This window comes from Rhamphochromis longiceps, linkage group LG16, assembly GCF_057381845.1.
Source record: "Rhamphochromis longiceps isolate RC_006_pf linkage group LG16, R_longiceps_female_GT1.1, whole genome shotgun sequence".
Classification (NCBI taxonomy): Eukaryota; Metazoa; Chordata; class Actinopteri; order Cichliformes; family Cichlidae; genus Rhamphochromis; species Rhamphochromis longiceps.
The window spans coordinates 3,612,197-3,631,186 of NC_140572.1; the positions used below are offsets into that span (position 1 = coordinate 3,612,197).

The 18,990-nt window shown below is 44.9% G+C and overlaps 1 protein-coding gene across 2 annotated transcripts in view; it reads left to right on the forward strand.

Annotated features, from left to right (window-relative positions):
* The window catches only part of LOC146650399 (NACHT, LRR and PYD domains-containing protein 3-like), a 32,533-nt gene extending 31,438 nt beyond the window's left edge, over positions 1 to 1,095 (forward strand). For both annotated transcript variants that reach the window (XM_085385456.1, XM_085385457.1), the window contains one exon: positions 1 to 1,095. This exon is cut by the window's left edge and continues 621 nt beyond it. The gene's annotated coding sequence lies outside the window, so the exon portion shown is untranslated.
* The last annotated feature ends 17,895 nt before the right edge of the window (positions 1,096 to 18,990 follow it).

The window sequence follows — 18,990 nt, forward strand, 5'->3', positions numbered from 1 at the left end:
TGTCTCTTTCACTCACAAACACGTTTTCAGATTCATGGATTCAATCAGTTGATGTTTGAAACTCTTCTAAATGATTCCTTGTAAACTTCTTCAGTCACAAACAAACAGGAAGTGATGTCACATGTGTTCCTGTCCACACAGCAGAATGAGTCTATTGCTGACAGTGATGTACAAACAGAGTGAGCATTTCTGAGGCCCAAAATAAACTGAGTAGTTCACTGAATGAACAATGGACTGTGAGCTCAGTTCCTTCATCATTAGTATGGATTATATATGTATATGTATTATATTAGTATCATATATATCAGGTGCTGCTGCTTTCAGTCATTGTGCAAATGTGCTGTTTGTAAGCTTGTAAAGCTGCAGTCAGCTGAGACTGAAGAAGTCACCTGATCAGTGAGCAAACGTTTCTGAAAACGTCCAGATGAACAGAATCAACCTTTTGGGATCAGCCAGCAATGCAGCATCATTGTTGTTCAGCTTCAGAGGTTTGCAGGAATGAACTGATGACCAGAAACAGCTGCAAAGTCCAAGAAAATACCAGCTGGAGTTCAGCTGCATTTGAAGAAGTCAAAGAAAAGTAAGGATGGCAAAGGGCGACGTTTTCTTCCAAAGAGCTGCAAACATGGTCGACGCCTCATTAGAAGAATCATCTGGACATTTGTGAGGAACTCTAACCAAGAAAGCAACGTCACACAGATCCAACAGACAGTTTCCATGACTGCAAGTGTTGAGTGGAAAAATGCTACATTGCATTATTGCATCCTCTCACCACAGGAGGCGCTGTTGGCACCACTGATTGCTGATCAGCTGTTCTCTGATGATCTGATTGATACTGTGAATAACGGGACTCACTGAACTCTGTGACACAGTGAAGATTACAGAGTTTAACTTCACCCTTTAAGACTGACCACAGAACCAAGTCCGCCAGAGCTTTTGTTATATTTTTACATGCTGTGGAGCCATTTGTGGGAGCATTTCAAGTTGCTATACATCAATACAACTGTTATAGCCCTAATTTTAATAATATGTATGCATTAAGTCCATAGTAACTACATAAACTGCAAAAAAAACCTCTGCTCATCCATCTCTGTGTGTATCAGGATACATTTGGTTCATAATACACAGAAAAATCAGAGTTATTACCTGTAATAAATGTGAAAGATTTCTGCAGTGATAACCAGGCAGGACTGAAACACATCCAAGCTGTCACCACGGTAACAGCACCGCCCATCCACAGGTGAGGGGAGGAGCAAAAAGAGGGACTTTGACCATTTTATACTAAAAACACTCAACTAATGTTTCTAATATGAAACAAATAAGCCCACATTAATGTGAGCGTTTATTAAATAATAATAATGATGATTTCCTCCTGATCTCATTTCCACAGCAGAGAAAACTGTGGTGTATATTGAGGTGGAGGGTGTGGTCTGTGGCTCAGGTGTAGAGTGAGGGTGGGGTGCACCACAGCAGCATGCTGGGACTGCTGAGGGTGGAGGAGGGAGTGATGATGACATCAGAGCTGCAGCACAGAGACCAGTGAACACACAGTCTGTTCATCTTTGCATAGATACAATATACAGCACAATATTGAATGACAGACACGCTGTGGGAGCTTCCACAGATACACTGACGTCAGCATCCAGAGTCCTCCTGCTGCTCCCCCCTCAGAGCCCCGTGATCAGCACCAACACATTCAGTTAGATGACAGAGTCCAGCTGCAGCTAGAATCAGCTCCCCTCTGTGAACAACAGCACAGCGTCAGTGTTTCACACTCAGTGAAAGGAGGAAACAGCAGAAGAACACCATGTGTGCTACGTTTCCCAGGACACACTACAAACTGCACAAATACAGAGCAGCACGTGGAAGGACCTGGAGCTGCATTTACAGAGCTGCAGACAGCGTGATGTCCTGTATGGACAGGTGGAAGGAACCAAGTCCTCAGCTGGAACACTCGTGTTTGTCCACAGACAGGAAACACAGCAGGAAACTTCCTCACAGAAGTGCAGCTCATGGATAACACACTTCCTGTCAGTCAGAATGAGGCTGCAGCCAAACACAGAAAGGTGTTTTTGTCCAGATGAGCCCAGAGAAGAAACACGAGTGTTCACAGACATCAGAAGCTCAGAGAGGTGAAACATGAGGTTGGAGTCCTCGTCAGCATCCAGAAGAGCTGCTGTGAAACCCTGAGTACTCATGACAGACTCTGATGGCACAAACACATCATGATTCAAACAGAAAGACAAACATGGAGCTCCTGATCCTCCTGCATGAGAACAAGCTGACATGAGCGCTGTGTCTGAGAGTGTCTCCCTGTCACAGTGACAATAACACAGCTGCTGCTCACAGTCATTAAACTGACCTGAGGTCAGCTGTGCTCCTTACATATGAACCATGTGACCTCACATCAGTGCTGTGGATGACTGTAGTCATAGAAGAGTAGAGCTGTAGCAGGTGGTGTGAGGAGGAGGTGGTGTATTCTAGTTAACGCAGTACTGAAACACTCCAGCAGAGGGCGCTGTTAAGTCCTTATTGTAACACAGTTACTGTGTGCAGTTAGACTTCATACATAATCTGCACTTATTTCCATCAGACATGCTGTCAGTAAATGATTGGTTTCTATTGATTCTACTTCCTGTTGACTCGTTTGATGACAGTGAAACAATCACAGCTGATTGTGTGATGATGTAAACTGTCACTGTTACATTCAGTGTGTGTGACATAATGTTAGTGCAGGCTGATAACAGCCTGGTTCTGTTAGAAACACATGAACGTGTCCATAGATCAGTGTGTGTTTAACATGAGAGCTTCAGCCCTGCTGATGTGTTAAATAAAGACATGCAGGAAAACTGATGAGACTCTGAAATAACTCTTTATATTTATAATGTAACTCTGCATCAAAAGAACAACAAAGGATCCCAGACAGGTTTCTGTGAACAAAGACCATTCTGATGTTTCTGTGTTTCTAACACTTTGACATTATTAGTAAACAGACTGCAGTGAGCAGCATTTATAAAGAGCTTCTATATAAAGATATGACAGCTGTTTGACAAGTTTATCACTCTGTGTTTGGACCTGATCAGTCCAGCTGTTTACTTGAAACATGTTCATTTACCTGTTCTGTTATATTCATGTTCTTGTCTCTGTTGAAAACACATTTTAATGTCCCTCAGATTTTTCTCCCAGATGAATAAATATAAAAATGACACAAACTGACTGCAGCTACTTTTTGTCCTTTCTGTCAAAAACCTTCATGTGACTCATGAGAGACACGTTTCAGCTGTTTGTGACAGATCAGAGGCCAACAAGTCATTTATAACACTTTCCATCATTGTTTAAAGTTCTCAGTGTTTCTGTGTTGCTGCGTATAGGATCTCCCAGCATCATCACTGTGCTGTCCAATCATTGTGTGCGAGGTTACCCTTATAGTGCGATGTGTGTTTGCACAAAGAGAAGCATGTGTGTCAAATATAAATAAGCACAGAACAGAAACAGCTGCTCGTTTCTTCTGTTTAGAGTCAAGTTAGTGTTTTGTGTCTTTGTTTGAGGCCTGATGTCGAGCAGAGGTGTGTGTAACTGCACTGGTCTGTTATATGTGTGAAGTGTGTGCTTCTCTTCAGCATCATCTTTGTCACTGCTGATTCCTTTGTGTCATCATGTGTTGAGAAGAGAGAACAGTTATAACGGAGGAGCAAAAGGAAGCCCTGAAATCTGCATCAACAAGGAAGTGTTGGCTCACCAGTGATCCCAGCAGAGCCACTGGTTTGGCTCCAGTTGTTCTAGATTCAATGATGTTGCTGCTACAGATACATGTCAGCATCTTTATTGAATTTAATATGAAGCAGAAATGGTGTCATTAGGAGAAGAAGAGGAGAACAAGTCCGGCGAGGAGGCAGCAGCTCTTAAAGATGAAACAGCAGCTCAGCCCTGAGCTCAGAGAGCTGCACATGAAAAAGCTCCTCAAGCAGATCCTGTCAGAGGTTTGTCATCAACAGGAGGAACTGTTCACATCATAGGATGAAGATGCTGTCAGCTGGATGAAGAAGGTTATTTAATGCAAACGTTCACACTGAAGTCAAATTGTTGTCGTGTTGAACAGATTCATGTACTGATCGTCTCCAGAATGTTAGATTTCCACCTCTTCAGGTTGGAAATCGTGTTTTTAAAAAGTAACTAAGTAATTAATTACTTTTGAAAATAAGTAATCAGTAAAGTAACAGGATTACTTTTTGGGGGAAGTAATCAGTAATTAGTTACTGATTACTTTTTTCAAGTAACTTGCCCAACACTGGACAGAGTGTTGGCTTCATCACCGACACACGTCACCACATCAGGAAACAGCTGGTTCAGTCAGTATTTAAGGTTCACTGCAGACAAACTGGAGAAAAACGAATCACATGAAACATTTGTTACTGGTTTCTGACCTCGTCGTAGAGACTCACATACCTGTGTTCTGCTATCAGTGTGATCACATGTGCTGGTACAGTTTGCCAGGTTGACCCATGTAACCTCCACTATCCTGTAGACGTGGAATATGTTTCACATATGGATCGCTTCATTACTCGACTATGACTGTGTGCTTCACAGGTGCTTACTGAAGTGCTGCTTTACACAAAACCAGACAGTAAAAATAAGAAGTGCAGGTCCAGACCACAGGTTTATGTGTTGATAATGATGATGTGCAGTCACTCATTGTCACAGGATACTTCCTGCAATGATGCTACAGGTCATGCAGTTCTGCAGAAGTGGAGGAAACATGCTTTTCCTAACAGAGACACTTTAACGACTTAAAGAATCTAACTGACACACAAACCTCAGTTTGTCTGACATTCATGAGAGTAAACTGCTCCTGAATGTTCTGTTAGTTCACTGGATGATTGCTCCTGTTCACCTGACTTCAAATGTAAAGATCCCTGAGACAAACTCTCACGAGTTCAGCGGCGACACGATCGCACAACCAGCCGCGACGTTAAAGCCTGACGCGCTCACTACCTTTGGTTACAGCGCTCCACTCTCAGCTCACACGACATACACAAAAATAATGACGCTGGATGCTTCTGTGTCCTCAGAAACACCAGATCGCTGTTCACGAGAAAAGGATGGAAACAGAGTGAGACATCGCTCCCGGCGGACACACAAACACTCTTCCACGCTTGTGTTTCCTTTCTGCACCATGTTGTTAACACTGACCCCACACTGTGTTCACGATGATTGATTGATTTCACTGACTCGTCTGCACAAAGCATTTTGTAGGTTACAGCATGAAACGACTGTAATCTCCACATTTACACTCACAGTTTCTGTTTTACTCTCAAACTGATCAATAACAGCTTTCCTGTGTAACAAACACACAAAATAAATGATATTGTGAGTTCAGCAGTGGGTCTGTGACCGGTGTGTAAGAGGACGATAGATGAGTGGGTGTTTGTAGAAACAACCTTTGTGATTTAAATGTGAGACAGCAAAGCGTCAGACAGAAGCCTGAGCTGAATATTTCCTGTGATATGAAGTCACCGTGTTTGGGTCGGTCAGTCGACTACTACTCAGTGAGTGTCCCACACACACACAGACCCACACAGACACACACAGACCCACACAGACCCACACAGATCTTAATGATGGCCTCAGGCTTTGAGCTCCCACTAACAGCAGGTCATAGCAGCATCCCATTAATAGTGATGAAAAATGCAGCTACAGCTGCTTTTCCACTACTGGAAGTTAATCAGGTCAAAGCTGGAGCTTCACCCTGTTCAGACTGAACCATGTGAGCCGGCCTCGCTCCACAGAGGACGCCTCCAGGACAAGCGTGGGCTCCATCGAGGCCCACAGCTGCTGTGACATCGTGGACGTGTTCTTCAGCTTGTTTTTCAAACAATCTCAGCAAACGTGCCAAAATCATCTTCAGGGAGACTCTGTGGCACACAATCCAAAAACAAAGAAGGCTAAAGGACATGCTCTGTCCTCTGTGTGACCCACAGTCGTGGCTCAAATGTGGGACCTGAACACTGTGGGAACCTGAGGGGCAAATCTGAGGATTTCATTTGGCTTTTTCATTAGAGATAAGATGGATTATGTGAATGAAAAGGCAACACACACACACACGTAGGGTAGCTGTAGCCCGACTGGCTCATCTGCTAATCAGAGGGTTGCTGGTTCGATACCTGGGATCCAAAGTGCAAACTTTTGGGGAACGAGTCTACTTTGTGTGCATCTGAGGTTGAAGCGGAGCTGGTTTCAATAAACTGCTAGTTTCCCTTTCATACTCCTGAAGGACGTTCCTCACAAAGAGCGAGGCAGCAAGTCTGTGCAGGTCCTCAGAGTTTCATCTCTCACCCAGTTCCAAGCCCAGTTTGTGTCCCAGATACATGCCGCTGATGGCCAGGAAGTGACATCACTGGATCAGTTATGAGAGCGAACCCTTCAAGACTCAAACCTGCCTGGCAACGAGGGAAACGGCTACACAGGAAGTCCAGTGACGGGGTGCAGATGTTCCATCACCGGGATGTCATCGCTTGTTGTGTTTGCGTCACGGGACTTCCAGGTTGTGTTGCTGTAACAGCCACACCCACACTGAGGTGGTGCTCAACTGTAACTGAGAAACAGAGTCAAGTAGAGTCGAGTAGAGTCAAGTTGAGCTGAGGCAGTTATGTTCTACTGGAAAAGAGGCGACTGTGGCTCAGGACGTCAGTCGGTAGTTCGATGCCCGGCTGCTCCAGTCTGCGTGCCAAAGTCACCTTGGGCGGGATACTGGCCCCTGTTGCTGCCAGTGCTTTTATTAGATGCTCTGGAACTGGTTTAGTGCTTAGGGAGGGTAGAAGAGTGCTGTATAAGAACCAGTGCATTTACCATTTACCATTACTCTGGTTGCCAGTTTGCTACGGTCACCAGCGGTTTGTACAGAGGACACAGACCTGTATGTGAACAGACAGGGAGAGTGTTTAACTCCAGAGGAAAAGTTGGTTTAAGGTGCTGCATGTTCCACATGTGCACTGCACATCTGCAGCTAGTAGCTGAGGAGTGGTGTCCACGCACGCGACGTCCATAACCCCTCTGTCCTCCACAGGGGCTGACATCCAGCTCTTTGGGCCCTCACAACCCCAACATCGCTCTCACACACAGCACCTGCTCCGGTCAGCTGATTAGACAGCTCATTGTGTGTGTGTGTGTGTGTGTGTGTGTGTGTGTGTGTGTGTGTGTGTGTGTGTGCGCGTCTGTGTGTGTCTGTGGTGAATTAAGGTTATTATTCAGATATCATCTCTCATCTGGGAGAGCAGCCAGCAGCTGCAGGAGGTGAGCATCCAACGACATGATGAACCCAAAGACTCCAGCTCAGCCAAACTACAGTTACAGATTACAGTTACACTCCTAACTGTTCCTGCAGTATTTAAGAAAGACGTCAGTGATTCAGACCAAAACTGCTCTGCTAACTTCACATTTACTAAACATTAATGTTCCCAACACAGATTTACATGAGAATGACAGGACATCATAGCCCCCCCTGCCCCCCCTGATATTACATCACTTCAATCCCAAACAGAAGGAAAGATCAAATCTGTCTTGAACCTCTGCTTCAAAGTTACAGGAACACTGGAGTCACTCTCACTGTCAGAGACCTCAGTGTGTTGGAAGCTGCTAGAAGAAGCAGATGGGGGAGAGGAAGAGGAGGGCCACGGTGCTGATCTGAGGAAGTCTTCTGATCAAACCACAGCAGACCAACAAGCCCGACGTCGTTCTGATCCAACATGAAGGCTTCCATCTGTCTATTCTGTCACATCGCACACGTCTCAAGTCATCCTGTTCAACCCATCACAACATAATAGTAACAATAAAACAAAGGCAGTGGAGCGTTCACCACGAGCTTCTACAAAAGTGCACGTTCATTTTAATAAAACTGTTTTTACAGCAGTGTGCGAACATTAATATGTTGTAACCAAACGTTTTGTTACACCAGCTGCACTGAACCTGTGGAGACTGGAAGTTATTTGCTGCTGGTTTGTTCAGACCTGTTACTGCACACCTTGCATAGTTTGCATAGTTTCCTTCACTGCATGCAAAGAGACGAGGCGGGTGGAAACCTGCGACCCTGATCACATCACCAGTCCATCACAGTCAAACACTCACGGCTGTAATCTATTTCAAATCAAAGTGTTTGCACGGTGAGAAGAAGCTGGCGTCGCTGGGGGAGCGTGCGCCCGGCTGCACTTAAACACAATCTTCATTGGTGCTGTGAAACATCCACGTCTCACTTCATCTGCAAAGAAACCTGATGCATCGCTTTGGAAATATTTGAAATCCCTCATTTGTCACTATGCACGACGAGTCGACCGGCTGACCAACCTCAGGTTATGCAGCGAGTGCTGAGAAGCAGCTAAATGGCTGCAGTGACTTTATTCCCTGAGTGGGTGTGTGTGCATGAAAGCCAAAGGGGGGCTGTGTAAGAAACAAGGGGAGTCTCTGTTGTGCTCACAAAGAGGAAACCAAGATCTGGATTTTATGGCCGAAAGAAGAAAAGATCTTTTCAAAGTTTCCCAGGCCCACTGTGGAGACGCCCACAGCTCCCAGTGACACTGACCCACACTGACACCACCTCCATTCCTCACTGTGATAGGCCGGGAGGAGAAGATCCACACACACGGGGTCAGCTTCCAGCAGGGGCCACGATTATGCACAGAAGGAAGACGGGACACGGCCGGTCCTTCAACCATCGTATGGATGTAAGAGCCTAACACAGGTAACACAGGTCACAGCAGCAGAGCTGGTAGCAGCTTTGTGCGCTTGTAGAAAACTCAGCGGTACTGCAGAGGTTGTGTACTTTACCAGGGAAACGTATGTATTTTGTGTGTGGTTGAAGATTTCCAGGTTGTGTGTTCTCCTGTTTTATTCAGTTTATCAGAAGTCAGCAACTAAAATGTAAAAGCAGCTAAAAAGAAAAGACAATGATAGCATTGTGTGCACAGTGTGTTACAGAGCTGTTGGTGGCAGTCCAATCCAATCCAATCTTATTTATAAAGCACTTTAAAATAGCCAGCACAGGAACAAAGTGCTGCACGGAAAATAAGTTAAAACAATAGAACAACAGAAAACAGCAAAATAAATAAATAAAACACATAAAACATCAAATGAAAACAAAACAAGATAAAACAGCATCGAATCACCTAAAAACAACTGAAATAAAAACCAACATCTCACGTGGTGTCAAAGCTCAGGGTAAAGAGGCGGGTTTTCAAGACTTAAAAACAGGTAAAGAAGAGGCCTGTCTGATCTCCAAAGGAAGCTCGCTCCACAGTTTGCAGCTGCTACAGCAAAAGCAGGATCTCCTCTAAGTTTACGCCCAGTCCTGGGTACATGCAGGAGCAGCTGATCAGCTGGCCTGTATGAGGCTGTCGCAGCTCAGAGAGATGAGATGGGGCGAGGCCATGGAGAGCTTTAAAAGTAAATAAAAGAATTTTAAAATGAATCCTAAAAGAAATGGGCAGCCAGTGACGTGAAGCTAAAACAGGGGAAATGTGCTCAAACTTTCGAGTGCCAGTTAAAAGACGAGCTGCAGCATTTTGACTAATATATGATGCGCTGACCCCAACATGAAGGTCATCACAGTAATGCAGCCGAGTGCTGACAAAGGCCTGGATCACTGTCTCAAAGTGCTGCCGTGAAAGAATTGGCTTTGTTTTTGCAGCTGCCTGAGCTGAAAGAAGCTAGATTTGACCACTGCCTTGATTTGACCACTGCAGGTAGAATGAAATGCCAGCATGTTGTTCACACTTCTTACCCGAGCTGTTCTCCAGCGCATCCGTGAGTGTGGCTGTGAACAGAGGAAGCACTCGAGCAGAAAGTGCTCGTGTGAATGAGTTCAGAGTAGAGCAGCTCGATGTGGGAACAACTCGTGGCGTTCATTTAGAGAACGAATATGTTCATGGTTACTGTATCTCCTCAGCCGAGCCGCCCTTCGTGCCCCTCCCAAAGCCACATGCTCCGTCAGCTGGCCGTCTGCCTGGCAGAGAGGGAGGGGGCGTCTGGCCTAGTGCCAGGCTCTCTCAATATTTTATGAGAGGGAGGGGAGGGAGGAGGTGCAGCGGGTTGGTTGGGGGTTAAGAGACTAGCTACACTGAACTACGACGGGGAAACAATTATCCTCCCTGCTGAATTTATAAGTTTGCTCACTTACAGAGAAATGAACAGTCTCTGATTTTTACCTGAGTTTAGAAACATCGAACAAAAAACATATCAGTTATGAACAGATCTGCATGTCCCTGAATGAAGTGTGTGATCCTCTACAACCCTGGATCCCACAGACTGGCTGTGGGACTCTCAGCATATAGATGCAAAGGGCGTCAGCATGAAGCTCGGTGACTGTGGGTGCAGCAGTTCTGACCATGATGTGATCAGTCAGCCTCATGGGCGGAGGATGATCATAGGAAAGGTGCTGGATGGGCCCAAACTCACACAGGAGGAGCTGGTTAATGGTGAGAAGGCAGGTGGATGACAGTCACCACATACTGGTAACACTGGTAGAGGATTGAACTACTGCAGCACCCACGCGGTTTAGCATGTACAAGCCCGTCTGAGGTTTGACTGTCTGGATGATTGGCTGAAGGCTGAGAAATGCTGAGTGTGACACACCAACATCCCCACAGTCAAACACACAGTGGTGGCCGTGGATGGGTGCAAACAAAGCAGGGGCTGAAGAAGAAGTGGGCTAGCCAGCCTCCAGAGCCTCCTTTACTAAATCTGTGGAAGCAGCTGTAAAGAGGAGTGGGCCAAAATCCCTCCGGACATGTCGGCACTTTTTGATCAGTTAAGATTCTGGGAGATGCTCTGATATAAAACATGTATAGACCAGAAACGAACAGAAACATCCGTTATTGTCCTGATTGGGGAAATCCCGGTGCTCCAGCAGCAGAGTGACGGGCAGGAGCAAAGCCTCACACAAATAAGAAACACGAGACTTACAGTAACAATAAGAGCTGAACAACATGTAACAGCAGCAGAGTGACGGGCAGGAGCAAAGCCTCACACAAATAAGAAACACGAGACTTACAGTAACAATAAGAGCTGTACAACATGTAACAGCAGCAGAGTGACGGGCAGGAGCAAAGCCTCACACAAATAAGAACTACGAGACTTACAGTAACAATAAGAGCTGTACAACATGGAACAGCAGCAGCGATGGAAACAACCTCGTGTTTGTTGGAGCAGGGATGGTTAGAAAGAGACGACGCTGTTTTGTGCACGGACCATATTTATGAGTACGAGTAGTTTAATGATATTTCAATTATATGACAAATATCCAGTGTTGGGGAGTAACAGAATACATGTACGAGTAACTGTATTCTGTTACAGTTACCGTTTAAACAGGTGGTATTTAGAATACAGTTACTTTGTTGAAATAAATGGATTACACTGCATGTTGGGGAGTAACGGAGTACACGTACGAGTAACTGTATTCTGTTACAGTTACCGTTTAAACAGGTGGTATTTAGAATACAGTTACTTTGTTGAAATAAATGGATTACACGGCGGTACTTTCCTGTTTCATATTGTGGCGGGTCAGGACTGTTTGGGTTTGTTTGACATGTTCTGTTGTTCCAGGCGGCAGCGTTGTGGTTGCCATGGTTACAGGGTGACACGCTGTGTGTTTCCTGGGTGAGAGAGGCCTTGTTGTTGTTGTGCTAAGCTAACAGGCAGAATGTAGCATCATGGGCAGTGTAGTCCGTGCTGCAGGGAGAATGGACTGCTGTACCCGTGATGTGTCTGTGAGCGAGGAGGGAGAGAAAGGAAAAGCACGAGCTGTCACCGAGCAGAAACGGGAGCTGGAAGCATGTAAATATAATAATAACCACTGCAAGAAGAGAGCCTGACGAGCCCAGCTGTAAGTAAGCTGTTAAGACTCGACCGTACACCGTGTTCCTGTTTTCCTCCGAAAACAATAAGTTCTGTTGTCTGTGAAGGTTCTCAGTCATCCAGGTCATCGTAGTCTGAGGAGCTTGCAAAGAAAAGCGTCTGGACTTCTTTAAGTTGCTTGAAGACGTTTCACCTCTCATCCGAGAAGCTTCTTCAGTTCTAAGAACAGAGGTTTGACTCTGTTCTGCTCCTTTGACAATAAGTTCTGTTGGAGCAGCCTTTCAACGCCTCTCTGTCTCTGCTAGCAAAGTTGACCCAGACAACAAAGTAAAGCTCGTTTTCAGCTACGAGCCGACACGAACCCGACGTATTAGCCAGAGGTCCCTTTACTACGGTTCAGAGCCGCTGACCTTCAGTAACAGTAATAAATCACAGCAACAGTACATTCATGTAGTTGTAAACAGCATGATAATATATTAAGTAATCCAAAGTATTCAGAATACATTACTCTCATTGAGTAACGTTACAGAATACATTTTGGGGCATGTAATCTGTAGTCTGTAGTGGAATACATTTGAAAACACTGCAAATATCCAGCACACTGACAGCTGTGACCTTATACACATGCCCAGTGAAAGGTTGATTGAACACTGTACATGGTATATAGCTGGTCTGGGGTCAGATTCTGCCAACCAGGCAGCGCTGCCTCATGACACGGGGCTGGATCAGCCATCTATTGATCCATCACAGAGAAGATGAAGGACACGTGATGATGACACCACTGTGCAGTTCACATTGGAGGGCTTTATTCCATCCACTGAGTCATCAGAGCTGTGGGCCTTCTGTGAGCTCTGCAGTGTGGCTGACAAAGCTGACATTAAGTGTCCAACTTTCAGGATTTTTGCTAAGCTGTCACTCACTGTAGCTATCATCTCACACACTTGGCTACTTTTCTCTGTAAAGGTGTTTGATGACAGAGTCTTAACCCCTGCATATGAAGATAATGTGTTTGATATATCTGTTAATACCTGACACGACTTCTTTCCTTTCAAGTCTGTTTCACATCCAATTGTAGAGACAAGTGTGTCAGAGGATCGTGTGAAAGGATGTTCTGTCTTTCTTCAACATACATATCTGTGTCACGTATTTACATAAAGAGAAATCGTATCGATGTCGAGGCTGGCGAGGAGGGCCCGCCCTCACCGATCCACCGTTTATATGCAGTCTGTGTCTTTCATGTGTCTCCACCTGGATCCCTGCTGAGCCACTTCCTCCCCAGCCCTCAGAAACACTGTTGCTATAGTAATTGTATCTAAGTGAATAACCATAGCAACCACAGAGATGTTTTGGATGGCACAATGGTAGCTGCTGGTTTTAAGTGCTGGAGATCAAAGGGGCCTAACGTTGTTAGGGAAGAGGAGGGGGGTTAATCAGTGTCGGGGAAAGCGGAGACCAGCGGGGTCGGCAGGAGCAAGCAGGAGGCAAAGGGAGGAGCGAGGAGAACGACGGTTTTCCCTCATGGCACCAACACCCGTCCCATTTCCCTGCGGTCCAATAATTAGCTGTTTGGGGTATACTGCGACAGGAAGACGGCTCCTGCTGTCGAGCTTGCAGTGATGGTTAGTAGCTGTTCCACCCATGCTGTGTGAAACTTAATACACGGCCTCATTAAAGATGGAAATTAGCCTTTGGCTATAATCTGGCATGTTTACATTCATGTAATTTTTCTTTTTACATTTATGTTCACTAACATGCACGGTCCTAAATAAATAAATAAAATAAAATCGCTTCCTAAGGAGGTTTGGTTTCAAGGTCAAATTTATTTATATGGCACATTTCAAACAGCCGATGATGCACAAAGTGCTTAACAATATAAAAATGGTATTAAAAAGCAACAATGTAACACAATAATAACAGTAAAAAACAATAAAAGGACAGTAAAAGAATTAAAACAATAACTAAACTAATTCAAATAAGACCAGAATGCTTGGGTCATAGTGTGTTAAAAGCCAGGGCATAGAAATGTGTCTTTAGTAAAGATTTAAATTGCTCAAGTGTTTGTGCAGATCTAATATTTAAGGGGAGACTATTCCAGAGTCTGGGACCTGCCACAGAGACGGATCTATCACCACGGGATGTGAGGTCAGTCCGTGGGATGGACAGCATTAGTTTTGAGCTGGACCTCGTGGTTTGTCCTGGAGCATAGGCAGAGAGGAGCTCAGACAGGTGAGGAGGGGCTCGGGCATTAATGACTTAAAAACAAAAAGTAGAAGTTTAAATTGGGTCCTGTAGGAGACAGGAAGCCAGTGTAGAGAAGCTAAAACTGGGGTTATATGCTCTCTCCGTTTGGTACCAGTTAGCAGGCGAGCAGCTGCATTTTGAACCATCTGAAGACGATGGATGGAGGCCTGATCTAGACCATAACACAATGAATTGCAGTAGTCTCATCTGCAAGTAAGGGAAAGGTGAATAACACGCTCAAAGACGTTAGGAGGTCTGGCTTTACCTTGGCCAGCTGTCTTAACTGAAAGAAGCAGGACTGAACACTGCACTCACCTGCTTCTTCACTTTAAAAGAACCATCAATGTAGACACCGAGCTTTTTACACGTGTTTCAAGTAGCGGTGCTTTATCAGGCCAGTACAGGCCAGCCTAATCACTGGTTTCAAACTCCCAGTAATGAAACTGGGGAACACTGGTTGTGCTCAACCTACAAAATATTTCACGTTCCTGCGATATGTGCTGAGCACGCACGACAGACATGAAGCAGACAGGATCACAGCTGATCTTCTCTCGCTCACGAGTGAGCTAGTTACTGTTGGGATTCACAGAGGGAGCGCTACGATCAACCTTTCCTATCTTCATAGTAAAGGAGGAAACACGGATGTTTCTCAGTGACTCATGTTTGTTGTGCTGTGTTTTCAGTCAGTTTGAGACAAGAAGAAAAGAAATGAGCAGGAAGCAGAACACATCACTGTTTGCTCCTCCTTTTATATAATAGGACTAATACAGCAGTGTTAGGAGTATGGAAACTGATGGGATGGCGTGCACCCTGCTTAATATTTTGGAGGACTAATTGCAGCATCTCAGTCATCAATGAGGAAGTAAAGCAGGAAGCCGATCGATGCACTGTGATCGATGATCTAGGTATAAAGTAAACTGCCTTTAATGGTAAATATTATTAATGTATATACAGACCATAAATATTTAAACAGGCACATAGTTTTGTTCTTTAAGGTTAACAAAACCATGATAACGGCGTCTACGTTACAGGACATTTCAATGTGAATAACTGGTAAGTGCTCTATTCTTAGGAAACCGTGGCCTTTCTGTCGGTTTGGATCTGCTGATGAGCCTTTGGTCTATATAAATAGACTGACTATGGCATAATCATGACTTTTGTCTTCACAGAAGTGATGGGAGCATTCAAAGACTAAAAATAAAGCTGTGGAAGAGCAAATAGTGTGCACAATTCATCTGATCGCAGAGAAGCAGTGAAAAACCCACAGAAAGTAAAAGATAGACGTCCTAAAAACTGGTGCAATTCAGTATAATATCATTGCATGTTTTGTTGCAATGGAGCAAACAACAACAGTACACTACTTTGCTGGGACTAAAGTATCTCTAATATAACATGGATGCTGTAAAATGTGATTCTGACATCCTTGACGTATGCACAGGAGTACAGAAGTAAAACAGCAGGAGTGTTAGCTCTACAGAGGAAAAGACACGCCTGTTACGTCGCTTACTACCTGCTTCTTGTCACCACATCGCCCGGTAGGATGGTTTCGACTCTCTCTGTAAGTGTAAATCTCACTCTAGACTCTGGCTAACCCATTCTCTCCTCCCTCCGCAGCATTCCTACCAGCCCACCTATGGCTGTGCCACATCATACTGTTCATGGTAATACTGGTTTAATGTTGGGCAACGATAAAAAAATAAAATATCGCGATAGAATATGGGTAAAGTGCGCATGCGCAGTGCCTTTGTTTTCATACCCACATGGTGGCGATAGAGAATGAGAAGGGGGAAAGCGGATCGTTGAGTGAAACACATGAACCAGAATTGGTTTGTAAAAATGCTGCAACTTCAGTGATGTGGAACTGGTTTGGTGTTTGTCTGTCAGATACACAACAAAGCACCATTTTTTTGTAGAACATGCAAGCGGCCGTCGTTATTGCCATATTTTTTGGACTAAGGTGCTCTTAAATCTGGGAGTAATCTGGGTCCTAAACTCCGTCCTTCAGGACCCAAAGTCAAACGAACACTGCGACATCACTGAGAGTTAAAAACGGTCTAAATTCTTTCATCTTTAATAAAACGATCAGTGTTGCTGCTTTACCAGGTGTAACTATGAAGTTTAACATCCAGGCATCCATGAAAACAGAATTTATTATATTTAACGGACTTAGAAGTTAACAGGAAGTTAGCAGGAAGTTAGCGGAAGGTAGCTCACTGGTTTTGCTAGTGGCTAAGCATGATATAGCATGTTCTGACTGAGAGATTTCTGAACAAATTAAAACGTACAGCTCTGCTGTCACTTCCAACATAAATGAAGACAGAAAACTAAACAGCAGTGACGTTTGTAGGGTTACTGAAGTTGGGCTAGCTGCTATATAATGATGTGCTACGTGATCGCTAGCGACGCTAGCATAAACACAGTGAAGCTGGAGGACGAACACTAACACTTTTCCACTCGATAAAAGTTAACGTGAGGGTTCCTGATGGTTAGAGACAAATGCAGTCGCATGGCAGGATGCTGTAAACCACAGGTGTCGAACTCCAGACCTCGAGGGCCGGTGTCCTGCAGGTTTTAAATGTGTCCTTGATCCAACACAGCTGATTCAAATGGCTAAATGACCTCCTCAACATCTCTTGAAGTTCTCCAGAGGCCTGGTAATCAACTGATCATTTGATTCAGGTGTGTTGACCCAGTGTGAGCTCTAAAACCTGCAGGACACCGGCCCTCGAGGCCTGGAGTTTGACACCCCTGCTGCAAACCATAGGTGTCAAACTCTGGCCCGTGGGCCAAATTTGGCCCGCAACCTAATTACATTTGGCCCGCGAAGCCATACCAAATTACTATTAGAGCTGGCCTACTGGTATTATACAGCTAATATATATATTGTTTAGTATTAAGCTTTGCTTGTTCCATATTCAGTTTTTCAGCAAAACGTGTTTGAGTCCATAAGAAAAGATTCATTCTTATATCTGGAGGAATAAATATATTTCAATAAATATTAACGTTAGCCCGCGACTTTGTTCCAGTTTTGAATTTTGGCCCACTGTGTATTTGAGTTTGACACCCCTGCTGTAAACGGACCAAACTTCAGTCAGGAGAACAACTGAGATAATCCATCCACAATACGAGGTTAGTCATTAATATACTGCAACAACATGGGAATAGAGCCGCTGCCAGAGAATTCAACATTAATGAATCAATGGTAGAGAAGTGGAGGAAGCAAGAAGAATGAGTTTAATAAAGTTTGATTTATCTGACTGCTTTGTTTCGCTTAATGTGCCTTATAATCCCCTGCAGCTTATGGTCTGAAAAATACGTACTGCAAACGAAATCATTTGAAGAACTTGTTACATTAGCCTTGAGAATAGTTAGCTTCATAACTTGGCCAGCTCCAGGCCTCGAGGGCCGGTGTCCTGCAGGTTTTAGATCTCACCCTGGGTCTACACACCTGAATCAAATGATTAGTTCATTACCAGGTGTCTGGAGAACTTCAAGGCATGTTGAGCCATTTAAATCAGCTGGACACGTCTAACACCTGCAGGACACTCGTGGCCTGGGTTTGGACACCACTGCCATAACTGAATACTGAAAGAAACTACAAGTCACGATCAGCTTCCTCATCAAGAACATCGTGAGAAGTCAGTGCAGCTGAGCAGACTTACTCAGGAGGAGTGGTAGAGAAGGACTGAAGAATGGCCACATCAATTCTCCCTGTGCGATAACACAGGTGGATCCTGCAAAACGAGTGTGTTGTCTCTAGTACAACATATAACAATTCTGGGTTTATCTCTGGACTACATCTCTTTTACATCACTCTGTCAGAGGCCATAGCTGTGAGTGCCTTCAATCGGGCATACTGGGCATTTGCCTGGTGGGCCGACAGTGATTCTTCGTATTTATGGGTTGATGGGTTTTGTTTTGTTTGTTTATTTTGTAACGGCATGAGCAATGAAAGGTGGTGGATTGGCCAGATGCTAGCCGATGTGTAAAAATAACTCAGTTGTTTGGTGGTGGCTATGGCAGAGCTTCCAAAGCCCTGCTCACAGCATTCCTGACTCTTTTTCGCCTGCACAAAACAGTCCCCTTTAGATTATGCCTTTGGCTACTGGGTATGATGGCTCAGCCATCCTGGTGGTCTGGCTTGGCTGTTTAAGAGGGTTTCAGCGCTGGGTGGTTTCTTCAGGCGCTTCCTACTGTTCTTGTGAGGATTGACAATACCACCATGGGGGCTTATATTAGCCATCGGGGAGGGATGCATTCACGCTAATAGCAGCAAACATTTCCTCTCTCTGAGTGCAACACATCCCAGAGTCAGAATGGGGAATGAATCTGCGAGGCGTTGTGTTATATGGTGATTGGGCTTTGCATCCAGCCACTGTAGAACAGCTTCAGCTGGAGCTTTTAGCCACTACATAGAGCAATAATCTTCACTAAGCTTGATCTTAGAAACACGTTCCATCTGGTGGACATTGGGGAGGTGACGAATGGAAAACTGTTTTCAACACTTGGACATTTCAAGCGTGCCGGGCTGACAAATGCCTCAGTTGTTTTCCAGGCTTTAATCAATAATGTGCTCTTTGTATGTGCACCTGTTTGACCTGCAGATTTTTTTCCAGAGAACAACTAGAACAGGAAGCAAGTCAGAGTTCTTCAATGACTATGAGACACTAAGTCTAGTCTTGGTCTTGGTAGCCAGGGATCCGTCCACCATGGCCTCTGATCCTGGCTGCCACGTGGCACACATTGCATGCGACCCCTATGGCGCCCACTGCAGGTGGTGGGCCTGCATAAGAATGGGCCCATGTCCCTTTTTCGGGTTGTGCCCAGCCAGGCCCCATGGACCAGTGCCCGGCCACCAGATGTACAGCTTCTGGCACCCTCCCCGGGCCTGGCTCCAGGGCAGGGCCC